Below are 16,412 nucleotides of genomic sequence, written 5' to 3' on the forward strand. Positions count from 1 at the left end.
CAGCCGGAGGACATGGCTGTCTCCAGGAGGGCCTTAGGTTTGATGCATGGGTCTGACAGTCACCATCTGTGCTTTCTGCAGGGGCAGCCACACCACGCCAGGATGTGCAAGGCAGAGCTGCAATCAAGGGCTTTAAAATAAAGCAGCGGTGAGCTCCCCGAATTTGATTAAATCCCAACTTCCCACCACGGTGTGTTCCAACTGCCTTTAGCCTTCCCGTCATAGGGCGTGAATGCTGGAGGCCAAATCTGAAACTCATCCTCTAAAAAATTCAACATTTTTCAGATGAGCTGATTCTGAAAAGTTATTTACATGATGATCTTCCTCTTTTATGAAAATAAAAACAATAGAAATTCAGAATTTGGCCATTTCTATACAAAGTAGAAAAGCAGTCTTTTGAGGAAGAGGTAACAAATTAACAGAAAGAGAGGCAGAATACACACACACACACACAAAATAAGTAGAAGGAAAAATAAAACCTTAACAGGAATGAAGATGAAACTGGAGGAAGCAGGAAGGGAGAACAGACCTTGCTGAACACTGGGCAAGGGATACAGAAGTTAAAATGGAAAATCTTAGCAAAATACAGTTGAAATTTAAAAAAAAAAAGAATTTTTAAGGAAAGATTCAAGAAGGAGATCCAGCAAATGCATAGTTAGTGTCTCTGAGGAAAAAGCAAAACAATGAAACAAACAAATTATATATACATGTATACATATATACACACATTGTAAAACCTTCCCTGGTGGCTCAGACTATAAAAAAATCTGTCTGCAATGTGGGAGACTTGGGGTGGATCCCTGGGTTGGGAAGATCCCCTGGAGAGGGCATGGCAACCCACTCCAGTATTCTTGCCTGGAGAATCCCCATGGACAGTGGAGCCTGGTGGGCTACAGTTCATGGAGTCACAAAGAGTCGGACACGACTGAGCAACTAACACCCTTAACAAACATACAGTAAAAGCTACCCATTCTCCTGAGCATTTTGTATCTATAAACTCAAAGATACTTGCATCTATAACTGAAAGGGCCATCAGGTGAATGAGAATCCAGAATCGGGGTGTATCTTGGTAAAGTTACCATCATTTAGAGTTAAACACCGGTGTGGGCAGTCAGGAAAGCCTCCGCTCTCTCCCCAGACCTTCAGCAGCAGAGCCTGGGGATGGCAGAGAGGATGGTGAGTAGGAAGTGCCAGGAATCTGCTTCCTCTCTAGACAGCGACGGCACTGGCAGAAGCTGTCTGATGCGACTATTTTAGAACCTGGAGTCTATTTGAAGGCGTGCGGCTTCCAGGGGAGGCTTGGGAGACAAGTCAGAGTTAATTTTGGTCAACTCTGGCTCTCAGCACAGAGGTGGCTGCTCAGGCCCTGCTCTCAGCCCCCTGGCCGGAAGCCGTGCCCATGTTCCTGGAGCAGTTTGCGTGTGACTTGCAGGATGTACAGGGTAGACAACCAGGACTTGTCCTCCAAATGCCAGGGCTCCGTATTCTGGTGGCTGACTGTGGAGCTGTGGGCATGGAGGAGCCAGATGCTGCTGCTGCAACCCCTGCTGGCTGAAGTGGCTTTTAGGGTATCAGAGTGCCTTGAAATTTTTTTCCCTTCATTCTCCCCTTCGCCTTTTGGGAGCCAGGTATTTAAGGATTGTTGTTTAGTTGCTAAGTTGTGTCCAGTTCTCTGTCACCCCACGGACTGCAGCACACCAGGCCTCCCTGTCCGTTACCATCTCCTGGACTTTGCTCAGATTCACGTCGATTGTGTTGATGATGCCATCCAACCATCTCATCCTTTGTTGTCCCCTTCTCCTTCTGCCTTAAATTTTTCCCAGCATCAGGGTCTTTTCCGATGAGTCAACTATTTGAATAAGGTGATCAAAGTATTGGAGATTCAGCTTCAGTATCAGTCCTTCCTTCCAATGAACATTCAGGGTTAATTACCTTTAGGATTGAATGGTTTGATCTTCTTGCAGTATAGCAAGTAAGAAAGTTGTTTATCCCACCCTCTCTCCCAGAACACTATCCACTGCAGGAAAGAAAGAACAAGGAAAGTTACCAGGGGCCCAGCAACACACTCATGGTGAAAGTAATAAAAACTGAACACATAATTCAATAGACAGAACAACCAGACATGAAGACAAGTAAAGAAATAGAGGACTAGAACCATAACTTAACTAGATCTAAGAGAACCCATATGGAAGAGTGTACCCAACAACAGAATACACATTCTTCTCAAGTTCACATGGGACATTTTCTAAGACAAACCTTATGTTGGGCCACAAATCAGGTCTTAATACATTTTAAAATATATGTATCATACAAAGAATCTTTTTTGACTATGACAGGATAAAACTGGAAATCAGTAACAGCAGGAAATCTGGGAAATTCACAAATTTGTGGAAATTAAATGACAAACTCTTAATCAATCAGTCAAAGAGGAAATCAGAAAGAAAATTAGAAAATACAAGTATTTGTCCCTTAAAGATACAAATTTATATGAAAACACAACATACCAAAACTTAGGGGATTCCATGAAAGCAGTGCTGAAAATTTATGGCTGTAAATGCTGTATCAAAAAAAAAAAAAAAAAAAAAGAAAGAAAGAAAAAACTCAAATCAACAATCTGCCTTCCTTCACAATTTAAGGATCTAGAAAAAGAAGAAAAACTAAGAACTAGCAGAAGGAAGGAAATAATAAAAGTAGAGTGGAGATTAACAGAATAGAGAAAACAATAAAGACAATGAAAGCATGAGTTGTTTTTTTCTTGAAAAATTAACAAAATCAAAAAGATTAACTGAGAAAGGGAAGACTCAACTTATTGAAATCAGAAATGAAAGTGGGTGAATTACTACCAACTCTACAGAAATGAAAAAGATTATGAGAGACCACTATGAATAGCTATATGCCCTTGTATGCCCACAAATTAACGCAGATGCAGTGAACACATTCTTAAAAACACAAAACCTACCAAGAGTGAATCATGAAGAAATGGAGAATCTGAATAGATCTATAATTAGTAAGAACATTGAACCAGGAACCAAAAACTCCTTGACAAAAAAATCCCTGGACCAGATGGCTCCATGGGTGAATTCTACCAAACACTGAAAGAACTTACATAAATTCTTCTCAAAAGTGAAAGTGTTAGTTGCTCAGTCGTGTCCGACTCTTTGCAATCCCATGGACTGTAGCCTGCCAGCCTCCTCTGTCCATGGGATTCTCCAGGCCAGAATACTGGAGTGGGTAGCCGTTCCCTTCTCCAGGGGATCTTCCCGACCCAGGGATTGAACCCAGGTCTCCTGTGGTTCTTGCACTGGCAGGCAGATTCTCTCCCTTCTGAGCCACCAGGGAAGCCCAAATTCTTCTCAGACTTTTCCCAAAAACTGAAGAGAAGAGAACATTTCCTAACCCACAGGAAGGCATCTCAATTGGAAAAGAAGCAGGGAAATGATCTCTGTCCAAAAATGACATGAACTTCAGTGCCCACTGATGGTGAGTGAATAAACAATATGTGGTAGATACATACAGTGGAAATTTATTTAGCCTTAGAAAGGAATGAAAATCTGATACATACTGCAACATGGATAAACCTTGAAGACATTATGCTAAGTGAAATAAGCCAGACACAAAAGGATAAATATTGTATGACTCTATTTATATGAAATACCTAGAACAGTCAAATAGAGCGAGACAGAGAGTAGAGCAGTGATGACCTGGGGCTTGGGGGTGGTGAGGTGGGAGTTACTAGACAAGGAGGACAGGGTTCCAGTTTGGAGGTGGAAAGTGGTGAGGATTGCATACAATGTCAATTCATTTAATGCCACTGAACTGGGTACTTAAAAATGTATATTTTATCACAATAAAAAAACCTGGAGGACAGTGGAGTTACATCCATCACATATTCAAGGGAGGAAAGGGTGCAGGAGGGCCGTACATCTGACTCTGGTACCTCAGATACACAGAGTCAGTGTTTGTCTCCACCTCATCGTGTTTCCCCACGACTCTTTACATCCTGGTCGTGACTATTCAACAAGGGGTTCTTTCCTTTTTTTTTTTTGGAAGATGGTAAATTGAAAGGAATACACTTCTGATTAGGAAGCTTCCACTCTCTCCTTCTTTATAAGACAGGCATTAAAATTTAAAAGCCAGAACATGGAATAAGCGCTAATGAAAATGTCAGCAAGTGAGAGTTTGGGTTTTAAAATGCTGCTAATCTAACAAGAAATACACAGGCTGAGGGGGAAGAGTCCGGCGGCTCTGCTTTCTGCCTTTGAAACATCCTCCAAATGTCACGTAAAAAAATCACTTATGATTCATTCTGATTGGTGATGACTCGAATCATTAAAAAAAAAAAAAAATCAAATCTGGAGAAGTCTAATAGGAGAGCAAGGTCTCTGAAGTCAGGGTGGGTGGTTTTCTCCAGCCAGAGCCGCCCGAGCGGGAGACTTCACGCAGCACTGGTTTCTCTGGTGAGACAGATCTGGTTTCAATCTGTGTTTCTTCAATTTTTATCAGTGTTGGCCTAGATTTCCAAAGCTGAGCTAAAATGGAAATAGTCTTTTCTCCCTTTAACCCATCTGTCTCCTTTTATTTACATATTATAATATTTTTTCCCTGAATAATTCTAAGTTTTTTTTTTGAGATTTGAACAAAATCTGTACTTTAATAATATTGGATCACATTTCCTGTTTTTTTAAACAATATAATATTTCTTTATATTCTCAGAATCGGATTAGAAGTTTCAAGCCTCATTCAATTTTTTTTTAATCATGAAGATAATAAACTTTCTAGACTTTTAGCAGTAATACTAGATGCCAAAATACATGAAACTATATAAAAATGTTGAGTGAATATAAATTAGAGATCTAGGATTCTATTCATACTAAGTCAAACAAGTGGAATCAAAATGTCATAAATTTTTTCAGTTCAGTTCAGTCGCTCAGTCATATCCATCTCTTTGCGACCCCATGGACTGCAGCACACCAGGTCTCCCTGTTCATCACCAACTCCCAGAGTTTACTCAAACTCATGTCCATTGAGTCGGGGATGCCATCCAACCATCTCGTCCTCTGTTGTCCCCTTCTCCTCCCGCCTTCAATCTTTTCCAGCATCAGGGTCTTTTCCAATGAGTCAGTTCTTCGCATCAGGTGGCCAAAGGATTGGAGTTTCAGCTTCAACATCAGTCCTTCCAATGAACACTCAGGACTGATCTCCTTTAGGATGGACTGGTTGGATCTCCTTGAAGTCCAAGGGACTCTCAAAAGTCTTCTCCAACACCACAGTTCAAAAGCATCAATTCTTTAGCACTCAGCTTTAAAATTCATCAGTTTTCTAAAATATTTATATTATAGTAAAGGACTTCCCTGTAGCTCAAACAGTAAATAATCTGCCTGCAGTGCAGGAGACCAGGGTTTGATCCCTGGGTTGAGAAGATCCTCTGGAGAAGGGGATGGCAAGCCACTCAATATTCTTGCCTGGAGAATTCCATGGACAGAGGAGCCTGGCGGGCTACAGTCCATGGGATCGCAAAGATTCAGACAGGACTGAGTCACTAACATACACACACATGTATACAAAAGCTTTTCTATTATGTTTGGTAAGTGCTTAATTCTAATTTTTTTTAAAAGCAAAATGGAAATAAAATAAATGGAAACTTTTTCATCACAAAGGGACTCTTAGGATCTTCTCTTGGGACTCACACTGGAGAGGGCCTCAGGACTGGTCCAAACTCGATGAATATCACAGGAGGGGAGGCCCTAGGCAACAAGGCCGTTTCTCTGAGGCACCAACACTTCTGACTCATTTCTTGAGTGACCAGCGACTCCTCCCGAAAGAAAAGGATGAAGGAGGGTTTCTGAAAATTTACTCATGTAGGTCTCCTTATTCTGGTGTGAGGAAACTGCACTGGATAATGACTTTGCTAAGTATTAGCGAAAGAAGGGTTTATAATTATTCAGGTTCTGTTGTTACTGCTGCTGCCAATGGAGTGATTTATCAAAGTACAGTGTCTCACTGAAGGAAATGGAGAGCACATCACCACTAAGGGATGATTTCTAAAGAAGACTTAATTACTACTATCTGTGTTTTTAATGGGGGCTGAAAATACACGGAGACAAGCTAAAGTGGCATGTGACAAGTCCTCATTTAGTCTGTCAGCCCTGACAGCATATTGAGAAAGATGTAAACATTAAAAAAAAGACCAAGAGGTAGAAGCAGATTCTCTTGTCGTTTCAAAATAACGGCAGAATTTGCTGGTGAGGTCAAGGTTCTGCTGGCAGGTACCTGACAGGCAGACTTGGAGTGAAGATTCCAAGAGAGCCAAGTGACAAGTCAGTGTGCGGAGACATAGATTCGGTTGTGTTCTGACTGCTCCACGTCTGAATGGTTGTTTAAGCCAGTCCCATGTTCCCAGGTCACCAAGGCCTTTTCATTTTCTTGTTGTTGTTCAGTTGCTAAGTCATCTCCAACTCTTTGTGACCCCATGAACTGCAGCTCATCAGGCTTCCCTGTCCGTCACTATCTCTGGGAGTTTGCTCAAACTTACAACCATTGAGTCCGTGATGCCAGCCAACCACCTCATCCTCTGTCGCCCCTTTCTCCTCCTGCCTTCAATCTTTCCCAGCATCATGGTACCTTCTAATGAGTAGGCTCTTTGCATCAGGAGGCCAAAGTTTTGGAGCTTTACCTTCAGCATCAGCCTTTTCAATGAATATTCAGTGTTGATTTCCTTTAGGATTGACTGGTTTGATCTCTCTGCTGTCCAAGGGACTCTCAAGAGTCTTCTCCAGCACCACAGTTCAAAAGCATCAATTTCTCAGTACTCAACCCACCCCACTCCCCGTTTATTTTCCCTCGTGAAGGTAGCAATTTACTAAATCCTTGGGCGCTCCCCCCAGCTATCGCCAAAGAGCAAGTCCTCCCAACCATTGACAGACAGGCGCAACATAAATGCAGTGGCTTCAAGAAATGCAAGTGACCTCTTGGACACAGAGGACAGAGGCTGAACTATGCTCCCATGTTCACAATTCCTGTGATAACCCAAACACGAGGTACAAAGAATGGAATGACGGGGGATGGAGAATCGTTCAAGGGATTTTTTTTAAGTCAAGGAAAAACCATCACCTCCAGTTTCAACAATGGCCTGACTACCTTTCTGATTCCCATCAACAGTCAGCTTTGCTGCTGGACAGAAAACTTTTCTTTCATCCTTTGTCCTGAAGCACATTAAAACACAGTTTTCCTTAACAACAGGATTTGTGGTCACTACCCCCAAGTGCCCCCTGGACACTTCTGGGGCTAGTTCAGGTGTGTGCTCTGTAAACTGTACACAGATTACAAGGAAGCAGAAATATGATGTAAAGATGGTCGAAGAATTAGGATGAAGGGTTGAGGAACGGCTACCCTGAAGAACTGTCTGGCAGGGCCACAGCGAGTGCTCTGGGAAATTTAAAGTTATATTTATTTGCCTGTCAATGAAATAAAGATCAGGGAGGAGAAAAAGAGCCTCCCAGGACAAGGCAAGCTGTCACAAGGGTCATAAAGAAGAATTGCGGGTGTCAGGTCCCTGCCATAGAAAATACATCTTGAAAATGTACACAAGCATTTGATTTTGATGTCAGTTTTGCCAAAAATCAACAGGATGAACCACTTTTCTCCTTCGATCCGTGGTGAGGACTTGAGAATGTTTTGCACGTGCGGCCCCTTGTGGTCTCTGTACGTTTACTCTCTGTAGGTTCGTCCTCCTGCCCCACCCCACCCCATTCCTTTCTCCCCCCACCTTCCCATCCACGGGCCACCGGAGATCCTTACTGCGACCTGTTCAGTCCCTCAGGTCCCCCAAATCAGAGGAACCTGGCTCCATTTCTGGAATATCTAAGTTATAATCGCTTGGGTGGGGCCTGAGTACGTGCATTTAGTAAAAGGTTACATAGGAGATTCTGATGTAGAGAAGAGTGAGGACCACAGCACAGGGCACAGAGAACCACAGGAGTCTCTGAAGAATCACATCCAGGTCCTCTTTCCATAATCACCCAAACCAAAGCCCTGATACACAACAGTGGTGAATTCTAGCATGGCGATTACCATCGACTCTGGAGCTTCCCAGATGGTGCTAGTGGTAAAGACTCTGCCTGCAGGAGAAGGAGACAGAGGTTTGATCCCCAGGTCAGGAAGATTCCCTGGAGAAGGAAATGGCAACCCACTCCAGTATTCTAGCCTGGGGAAACCCATGGATAGAGGAGCCTGTGGGTTACAGTCCATGGGGTTGCAAAGAGTCAAACACAACTGAGTGTACACACACACACACACACACACACACACACACACACACACACATTTACCATAGTATCCAGCAGCATCTGTTACATCTATAAGTGAGAAGAGATGTTTCATATGTTCTGAGCATGCAATGTGATTCATAGAAACCACTGAAAGAGGAAAAAGCCCTACCATTTCCTCCCCACCCACACCCAAACTCTGAGGGCAAACTGGAACTTTTATGTCCTGTAAACAAACCACTTCTAATCAGGAACACTGATTCTTAGGTAACTGGTTCATCTCAGGTGGTGAAGTGGTAAACAATCAGCCTGCAATACAGGAGACACAAGAGACTCAGGTTTGATCCCTGGGTCGGGAAGATTCCCCTGGAGAAGGAAATAGCAACCCACTCCAGTATTCTTGCCTGGATAATCCCATGGACAGAGGAGCCTGGTGGGCTACAGTCCACAGACTTGAAAAGAGTCGGATAGGACTGAAGTGACTGAGCATGCACACAAACCAGTGGTATGCCCAGACTCTAAGAGTTAAGGTTTAGAAAATAACAGCAGAGATTCTGATTAGCAATGCTAAAAAGAGAGGGCTGCAGGATTCTGGCAATGTTGCCTAGAGCTATGCAAGTTAATTAATATTTAACCTTTTCTCAGGGACCCCAAACTAAATGCAATCAACTCGTTGGCATTCTGAAAGTGATGTGGAAGTGGGTGGCAGAAATTTCATATCATCTCTTAGGATTAAAGTGCCCAGTTATTTTAGATCACCAACAACATAAAGGACACAGCTCTTCTACCAAGGAAATATAATGTAACACATGGAGAAGAGGTGAGTCCTGAAAGGGTATTCTTTATGTTGTTGATTATCTAAATTATCTGAACACTTTAATACTAAGAGATAATATGAAATTTCTGCCATCCACTTCTGCTTCATTTTCAGAATGCCAACAAGTCGTGGCTATGATTGGTACATGGGGCTTCCCCAGTGGCTCATGGGTAAAGAATTCGCCTGCCACTGTAGGAGACTGGGTTTGATCCCTGGGTTAGGAAGATCCCCTGGAGAAGGAAATGGCAACCCACTCCAGTGTTCTTGCCTAGAAAACACCATGGGCAGAGGAGCCTGGTGGGCAACAGTCCATGGGGTCTCAAAGAGTTGGACATGACTGAGCTCACACACAGACACACACAGACACACACACACACACACACATTACTGATATAGCTTTTGACCAGAACTATGAGATGCAAGAGAGGCAGGCTTGATCCCAAGGTCAGGAAGATCCCCTGGAGTAGGAAGTGGCAACCCACTCCAGTCTTCTTGCCTGAAAAATTCCATGGGCAGAAGAGCCTGGTAGGCTACAGTCCATGGGATCACAAAGAGTTGGACATGTCTGAGTGACTGAGCATACAGCACACACGTATCTCATAGCCCGTGTCTTAAATACATCTCTGCTGTTGTACAGACAGTCATGGATTTTATACCTTTCAAGTGTCCCTAAGTATCCCAGGCTGGAGAGGCTGAGTCCAGGAAAGGGCAGCTTTTATGTGATATTTTACAGAATTGAAATCGTGGACGAATAAAGATGGTCCCATGTTATTAATAGCAAATGCTTCTCTGCAGGAAGCTGGTGGAGGTGCAAATAGTCCCCTCAGGTTGTGTTCAGAGGAGGTTTCTAGTACAAAGCCTGCATCTCTGGTTCTTTATAATTTCTTATGGTTTAATGGAGACAAATGATAAATTATATATGAGGCTATAGTCCAGAGACTTCCCCCTCATAGACCCAGGCCAAAGTTGTTATTTTAGTCACATTCAAGAAATGGATTCTTTGCTCCTCATTTGTTTTCAGGTGTGGTTATTCAAGAAGCATTGAATAAATACATTTAAATTCATTCCATTTATAAAACACCTACTACCCAATGGGAACCTATTGTGTGCCATGCTTGGTATTTGCCATTTAAGTCTCTCCATTTAATTCTCCCTACAGTTTTGTCAGTGAGGTGTTATATTAAATTCATTTTTCTTTTTCTAAAATATTTATTTATTTGACTGTGCTGGGTCTAGTGGCCTGACCAAAAATCGAACCCAGGCCCCATGCATTGGGATCTCAGAATCTTAGCCATTGGACTACCAGGGAAGTCCCATATCCCATAAGACAGATAATTGTTCCTACTTTACTGTAAGTTCTCCCTATTTCCTATTAGACAGAGCTCTTCTGCAATGTTCACAACTGCCGTGATTTATTGTGAAGTCTGGATGGTCACCTGTGGAATTCCTTCAGATGGGGGCCTGTCTATGCATTCTTTATAGAGGGTTAGCCGTTGCAGCCAAGTTGGGGGAAACCTGATTTTCACTGTCTTGCCCTCTCCTCTCACAAGCCCTGCCTGGCTAAGGGGCCAGTAATTCCCAAGCATTTTTATATTATAAGCACAGCATTTATGTCTACGTTAACAGCTTTTCAGGGCACAAAATACAAGATGGATCTGTCATTGTTATTTTCTAATGTATTCCAGGATATCGCCTAGCTAAATCATAGTCCCCAAAACCCACAGAGAAAAATAACACAAATCACCTATCTTTCCGACACAAGGTGCACAGGCTGAACTACACCATGACATAAATGTGCCTCTGCTAATTAACCAGAACTGGCCACGTTCATTTCTCTAAAGTAAGAAGTGAAACCAAATAGTGTGATTTACTTTTTCTTTTTTGCCCTGCTCTAGTTAGAATTTAAAAAGCCAGGATAAACTCAGTTGAAGAACATTTCTTGCAATTCTTTTTTTTTTTCTAATTACTCAAATCGATGGGTATTAAAAAAAAAAAAAAAAACCAGCCTCATATTCAGTTTGGTTGCTGGTTTTATAAGATAGGGAGGCTAATTAAAACTACTGCATACTCTGGCACATTTCAGGGCACAGCTTAGGATTGTGAAAAGGTCACATACTTGAAAATAAAGTTTGGTACGCCTCCCACATTTAGCTAAATAATCACAGAGGGTGTTAAAAATAATTTCTAGCCCTTTTTTCAGGGGAGCTTCTTTTCTTTTCCCTGTTTACTCATGACAACCCATCAACACCTCTCTCTTCCTTGGGGCAATCATATTTGTGGGGTCCCTCCAAAGGCCTCTGCAAGCTCACAGATCTGTGGAGGGCATCATAAAACATGGATTCTGGTTCAGTTTTGGTAAGAAACAAAACAAAATCCTGGAAAAATGATGTTTCAGAACTAGAATGCTTAGCTAAGATCCACAAGATACCCGCAGCATTGATCGTCTGGTAAACAGGACAAAGAGATACACTCTAAAGGCTGCTCCCTGGTGAAGAAAAAACACATTTCTGCCTCTCCTGGGAGCATGTCTGAACACAGACAGGGCTGTGTCTGCATTCTGCAGCCCTCACCCTCTCTCGGAACCCAAGCTTCATCTGGTCTTTCCAAAACGAATTGTAGCCTCAATACAAGCCTGAATCTTTTCATACTATTGACGTCTTATTAAACCATTTATGTGATCACATACTCCAGTTTCTCCCATGTCAAAAAATGTTCACTCTTTTTCTCTTCTAAACCTTCACTATGCATAGTTTCACATGTTCATCGGTTTCCATATTTTAAAGTGTTGATGGAGGGACTTCCCTGATGGTCCAGCGGTTAACAATCCATCTTCCAATGCAGGGGACTCAGGTTTGATTCCTGTTTGGGGAACTAAGATCCCATATGTGCATGCATGCTTAGTCACTTTAGTCATGTCCGACTCTTTGTGACCCTATGGACCTCAGCCAAGCAGGCTCCTACATCCATATATAATTAAAAAAAAACATAGCTCAACTCTAAATTTAATATGCCCCCACCACTTTCTTCATGAAATAGGAAGTTCTGCTGAGCTTCAAAGAAGTCAATACTGGCTGCATACAATGACTTCATTAATTTGTCCATTCATTCATCCAACAGTTGTCTATGTAATACCTACTATTTTCTGGGACCTGACATAATGCTTGGGACACATCTAGGGATAGAATCAAAGATTCTTGCCTTTAGGGAACTTACCTTCCAGACAAAGAGAAACAGATAAAAAAAATAATGTTTATGAGAAGAGAAAGAAAATTCTATCGTACTCTTGTTGTTTAATCACTAAGCCATGTCCGATTCTTTGAGACCCCCATGGAATGTAGCCCACCAGACTTCTCTGTCTGTGGGATTTGCTAAGAAAAAATACTAGAATGGGTTGACATGCCCGCCTCCAGGGGATCTTCCTGACCCAGGGACTGAACCCAGGTCTCTTATGTCTCCTGCATTGACAGGCTGGTTCTTTACCACTAGCGCCACCTGGGAAGCCAAGATCCCACACACCGAGGGGCAAGTAAGCCCTCACACCACAACTAGAGAAGTCTGTGTGCCATAAGGCAGCCAAAATAAATAAATAAAAGAAAAAAAATAAAAGTGTTGGTGGATATTTTGCCTCTCCTGTGTCTGATGTCTGGTAGGACAATGACTGCTGGTTACGTCACATCACTTAAACGATGTCAGTCACAGATTAAGGAGAACCCAGTGAGTTCTCAGACTCCACACAGTGTTACCGACTTCTTAAACGTGGCTTTTCCTTCTATTGACCCTTTTCTAGTCTTACACAGGGATGTAAAGATAGGCCACCGTGATAAAAGTATAGCTTGAACAAGAGACAAACACGAGTGTACTTGATTAGAGGAAAGGAAATGACTTGTCATCTATAATTTAAAGGAAATCTTGGTTACTGTTCCCTTTGACTATTAATATGATTTCAAGTAAGGCTTACTTTCCTTCATTAAAATATTTCATACACCTTCACAATGCTTTTCAGTGCCAATGTCTTATCCCTAGGAGGTCTACTTTGATTTCTGTGATTTGACATCTCCAACTTTTGGTGACTTTGGCAAGAGATGAGAGTCCGTCCTTACCCACTTTCTGAAATGATGGTGGTAGACAGGACTGTGCAGGGAGGCCACCCAATGGAGTGATGCTGAGCTCGAGGCGGCAGCTGATTAAAAACCTACGGCTGCCAGTTCTTGGCCCAGCTGCTCCTTCAATCTGCTGAGGCAGCAAGGGAGAAGCCCCAAAGACCAACCCACTTCCTTATCTAAAATGCCACATGGGATCGCAGTAACCACAGTGAGTAATAACAGCAACACACAGGACTGTTAAGTGAGGTCTCCTAATAAAGACGGTAGAGTGCAAGGACAAATGTAAGTATAGGACTGAATATCTACTATGAAAGAATACTTTTAATTAAGATTATTAACTGATATTAAATATCAATTAACTGAATATTTAATAATAGTCACATCCCCAGATTGAAAATATCACAGTGGAGAGGTTACACAATTTGCCAGGGTTGCACAACCAGCTGAGTTCTGAGCTAAGATGACATCCGTAACTTCTCGCGTTAATTTTCCTCACCTTCTGATAAATTCAACTGCCATCCAGCTAAGCTTATCAATAGTCTGTCAAGCCGGGATCTTAACTGCCCTGCATGCCCTGCATTGCACGGCTGAGGTTCCCACTGGTGAGACTGGGGAGACACAGATGCTGGAGCTGCCTGGAGAAGGCTCGAGGGGGAAGGACCCTGACTCCTCCCAAGGTTACTAATTTCCAGATAATGAGACTGCTCAGTAATAGCCATCCTCTGAATATTTGAATCTAGGTAACTTAGAGCTACTGCATGTTAAATGGGATTTATAAGGAAACCAATAAAGTAAATGTTTAAATAAACCACAAAAGCTGTGACCATCTCCTACCCCACTGTTCAATAACAGGAGAAATCAATTACTCTCATTTCTTTCAGTAAGTGACTACTGCTGCTGCTAAGTGGCCTGAGTCCTGTCTGACTCTTTGCGACCCTATGGACCGTAGCCCAGCAGATTCCTCTGTCTGTGGGATTCTCCAGGAAAGAATACTAGAGGGGGTTGCCATGTGCTTCTCCAGGGGATCTTCCTGACCCCGGGATCAAATCCACATCTTTTAAGCCTCCTGCATTGGCGGGCAGGTCCTTTACCACCTGGGAAGCCCAGTAAGAGACTAGCCAAACAAAATTAAGATAGAAGCAGAGGTCTGTGTTGGTCCCCCAGGAGACGGGGGGGGGGGGGGTCTGTGGTCTCAGAGAGATCCCCTTCCTACTTGACAGGGAGAAGGCTTACTCTACTGTCCAAAAACTGCTAAGCTGGTCAATTCAGGGAAAGTCAGAAAAAACAAAACAAACAGCTTTTAATAGGTAAAATGATAATTATTTGTAGATGGCCCATTTATTTACCTGGAAAGCAATTACATGAAAAAATTACATATAGAAGAGAATCTGACTTGATCACAAAGTCAAAATTGCTGTACAGAAATTGACAGCTTTTATACACAATCAACACTAGCTCCAGGGTATCAAGAAAGAAATGAATCCATTTGTTGTAGCAACAAAAATGATGAAATGCTTAGGAATAAACTTCATAAGAAGGGTACAATTTCTACATGAAGGAAACCAGAAATGCTATCAAGGGACAGGAATGATTTGAGTGTGGGAAAGGCTTATCGTGTCTAACTTCATAAAGGAGCACTTTCAGAGTTAAACCATAAATTTAGGCTCAGGGGGTAAAGAATCCACCCGTGAATACAGGAGTCGTAGGAGATGCCAGCTGGATCCCTGGCTCAAGAAGATCCCCAAAGAGCCGGGCAAGCTACAGTCCACAGGGTTGCAAAGAGGCTGGACATGACTGAGCAACTAAGCCCACAGCACAGTAAGACTAACAGGATTTTGGTTTCATACTAGAAATGCTGATTCTGAAGTTCATTTGCAAAAACAAGCAAGAGTAGCTGAAAGAATGTTAAGAGGAGCCTTGGGACTTAACTGGTGGCCCACCGGTTAAGAATCCCCCTTGGGATGTAGGGGACTCAGGTTCAATCCTTGGCAGGGGAGCTAACAGCCCACATGCCACAGGGCAACTAAACCCACCCATCACAACGACTGAGCCCCTGTGCCACAACTAGAGAGCCCACACGCTGACCTGAGCAGCCTAAATAAGTATTTTTTTACAAAGAAGAGCCTGTTATTGAGATTTTAAAACTTACTATAAAGCTGCAGCACTTGAAACAATGTAGTACTAAGACAGGAGCAGACAAGTAGATCCATGCAAATAAATAAAGTACATAGAGGGATTTAGTATAAGATGAAGGTGAGATTTAAGTCAGTTGGGGAACAGATGGAACATTCAGTTAACAAATTGTGGACACTTAGATCAATGGCCAGGACACAGGTAAAAGTTACTTCTCTACCTCTCACTGTCCACAAATACAGAGGTTAAAGGGAGAGATGCTTTCAAACTGAAAACCATGAAGCAATAAAATAAAGAAATGGTAGACTTCTTTTTTAAGGAAAGAAAAGCCCAACAGTGATACAAAACTAGAAGCCACATAGGAAAAGACTGGTATATTTGTATCCAAAAACTGTATTTAAAAAAACCTAAAAAGTACCATTAGCAATTTCAAAGACAAATGAAAAAAGAAAAAGTAGTTCCAACTTGCAATATATAAAAGGGGCTAATTTCCCTGTATATACACACATAGAGTCACATGTGCATGGGCACCAGGTAATATCCGACTCTTTCTGATTCCATGGACTAGCCCACCAGGCTCCTCTGTCCATTGGATTCTCCAGGCAAGAATACTGGAGTGGGTTGTCATTGCCTCCTCCAGGGGATCTTCCCCACCCAGGGATCGAACCCGCGTCTCTTATGTCTTCTGCATTGACAGGTGGGTTCTTTACCACTAGTGCCATCTGGAAAGCCCCACAGAGCCATAACTAAACCGAAAAATGGAACAGAATTTAGACGAGTGTTCACAGAAAAATGAATACAAATGGCTCTTGAAATATGCAAAGATGCTCACTCTCAGACTTGAGTCTATTTTTTTAACCTATCTTTTTGGTTTAGATGAAAAAATTTCTTAATACAATCGTTGGAAAGTGGGGGGGGGGTTCCTCTCACACATTGCTGGTGGGGGTGTACTGTACAGGTTTTACGGAGAAAAATCTGGCATTATCTAAAATGCGTGTCCCCACGGACCTGTGATTTCACTTCTGGTACCTGCCCAGAGTCTTCTCACAGTGTGAAATGATGAATGTGGACCACTCTTCAGCATTCTTTACATAA

The 16,412-nt window shown here is 42.5% G+C and overlaps 1 long non-coding RNA gene across 2 annotated transcripts in view; it reads left to right on the forward strand.

The window, feature by feature from the left end:
• Positions 1-16,412, forward strand: part of LOC122684922 — a 32,327-nt gene that overhangs the window by 5,216 nt on the left and 10,699 nt on the right. For both annotated transcript variants that reach the window (XR_006338195.1, XR_006338196.1), the window contains one exon: positions 82-148. This is a non-coding gene — a long non-coding RNA (uncharacterized LOC122684922). The remainder of the gene's footprint in view (positions 1-81; positions 149-16,412) is intronic.

Source organism: Cervus elaphus, chromosome 27 (genome assembly GCF_910594005.1).
Source record: "Cervus elaphus chromosome 27, mCerEla1.1, whole genome shotgun sequence".
In the NCBI taxonomy this organism is placed as follows: domain Eukaryota; kingdom Metazoa; phylum Chordata; class Mammalia; order Artiodactyla; family Cervidae; genus Cervus; species Cervus elaphus.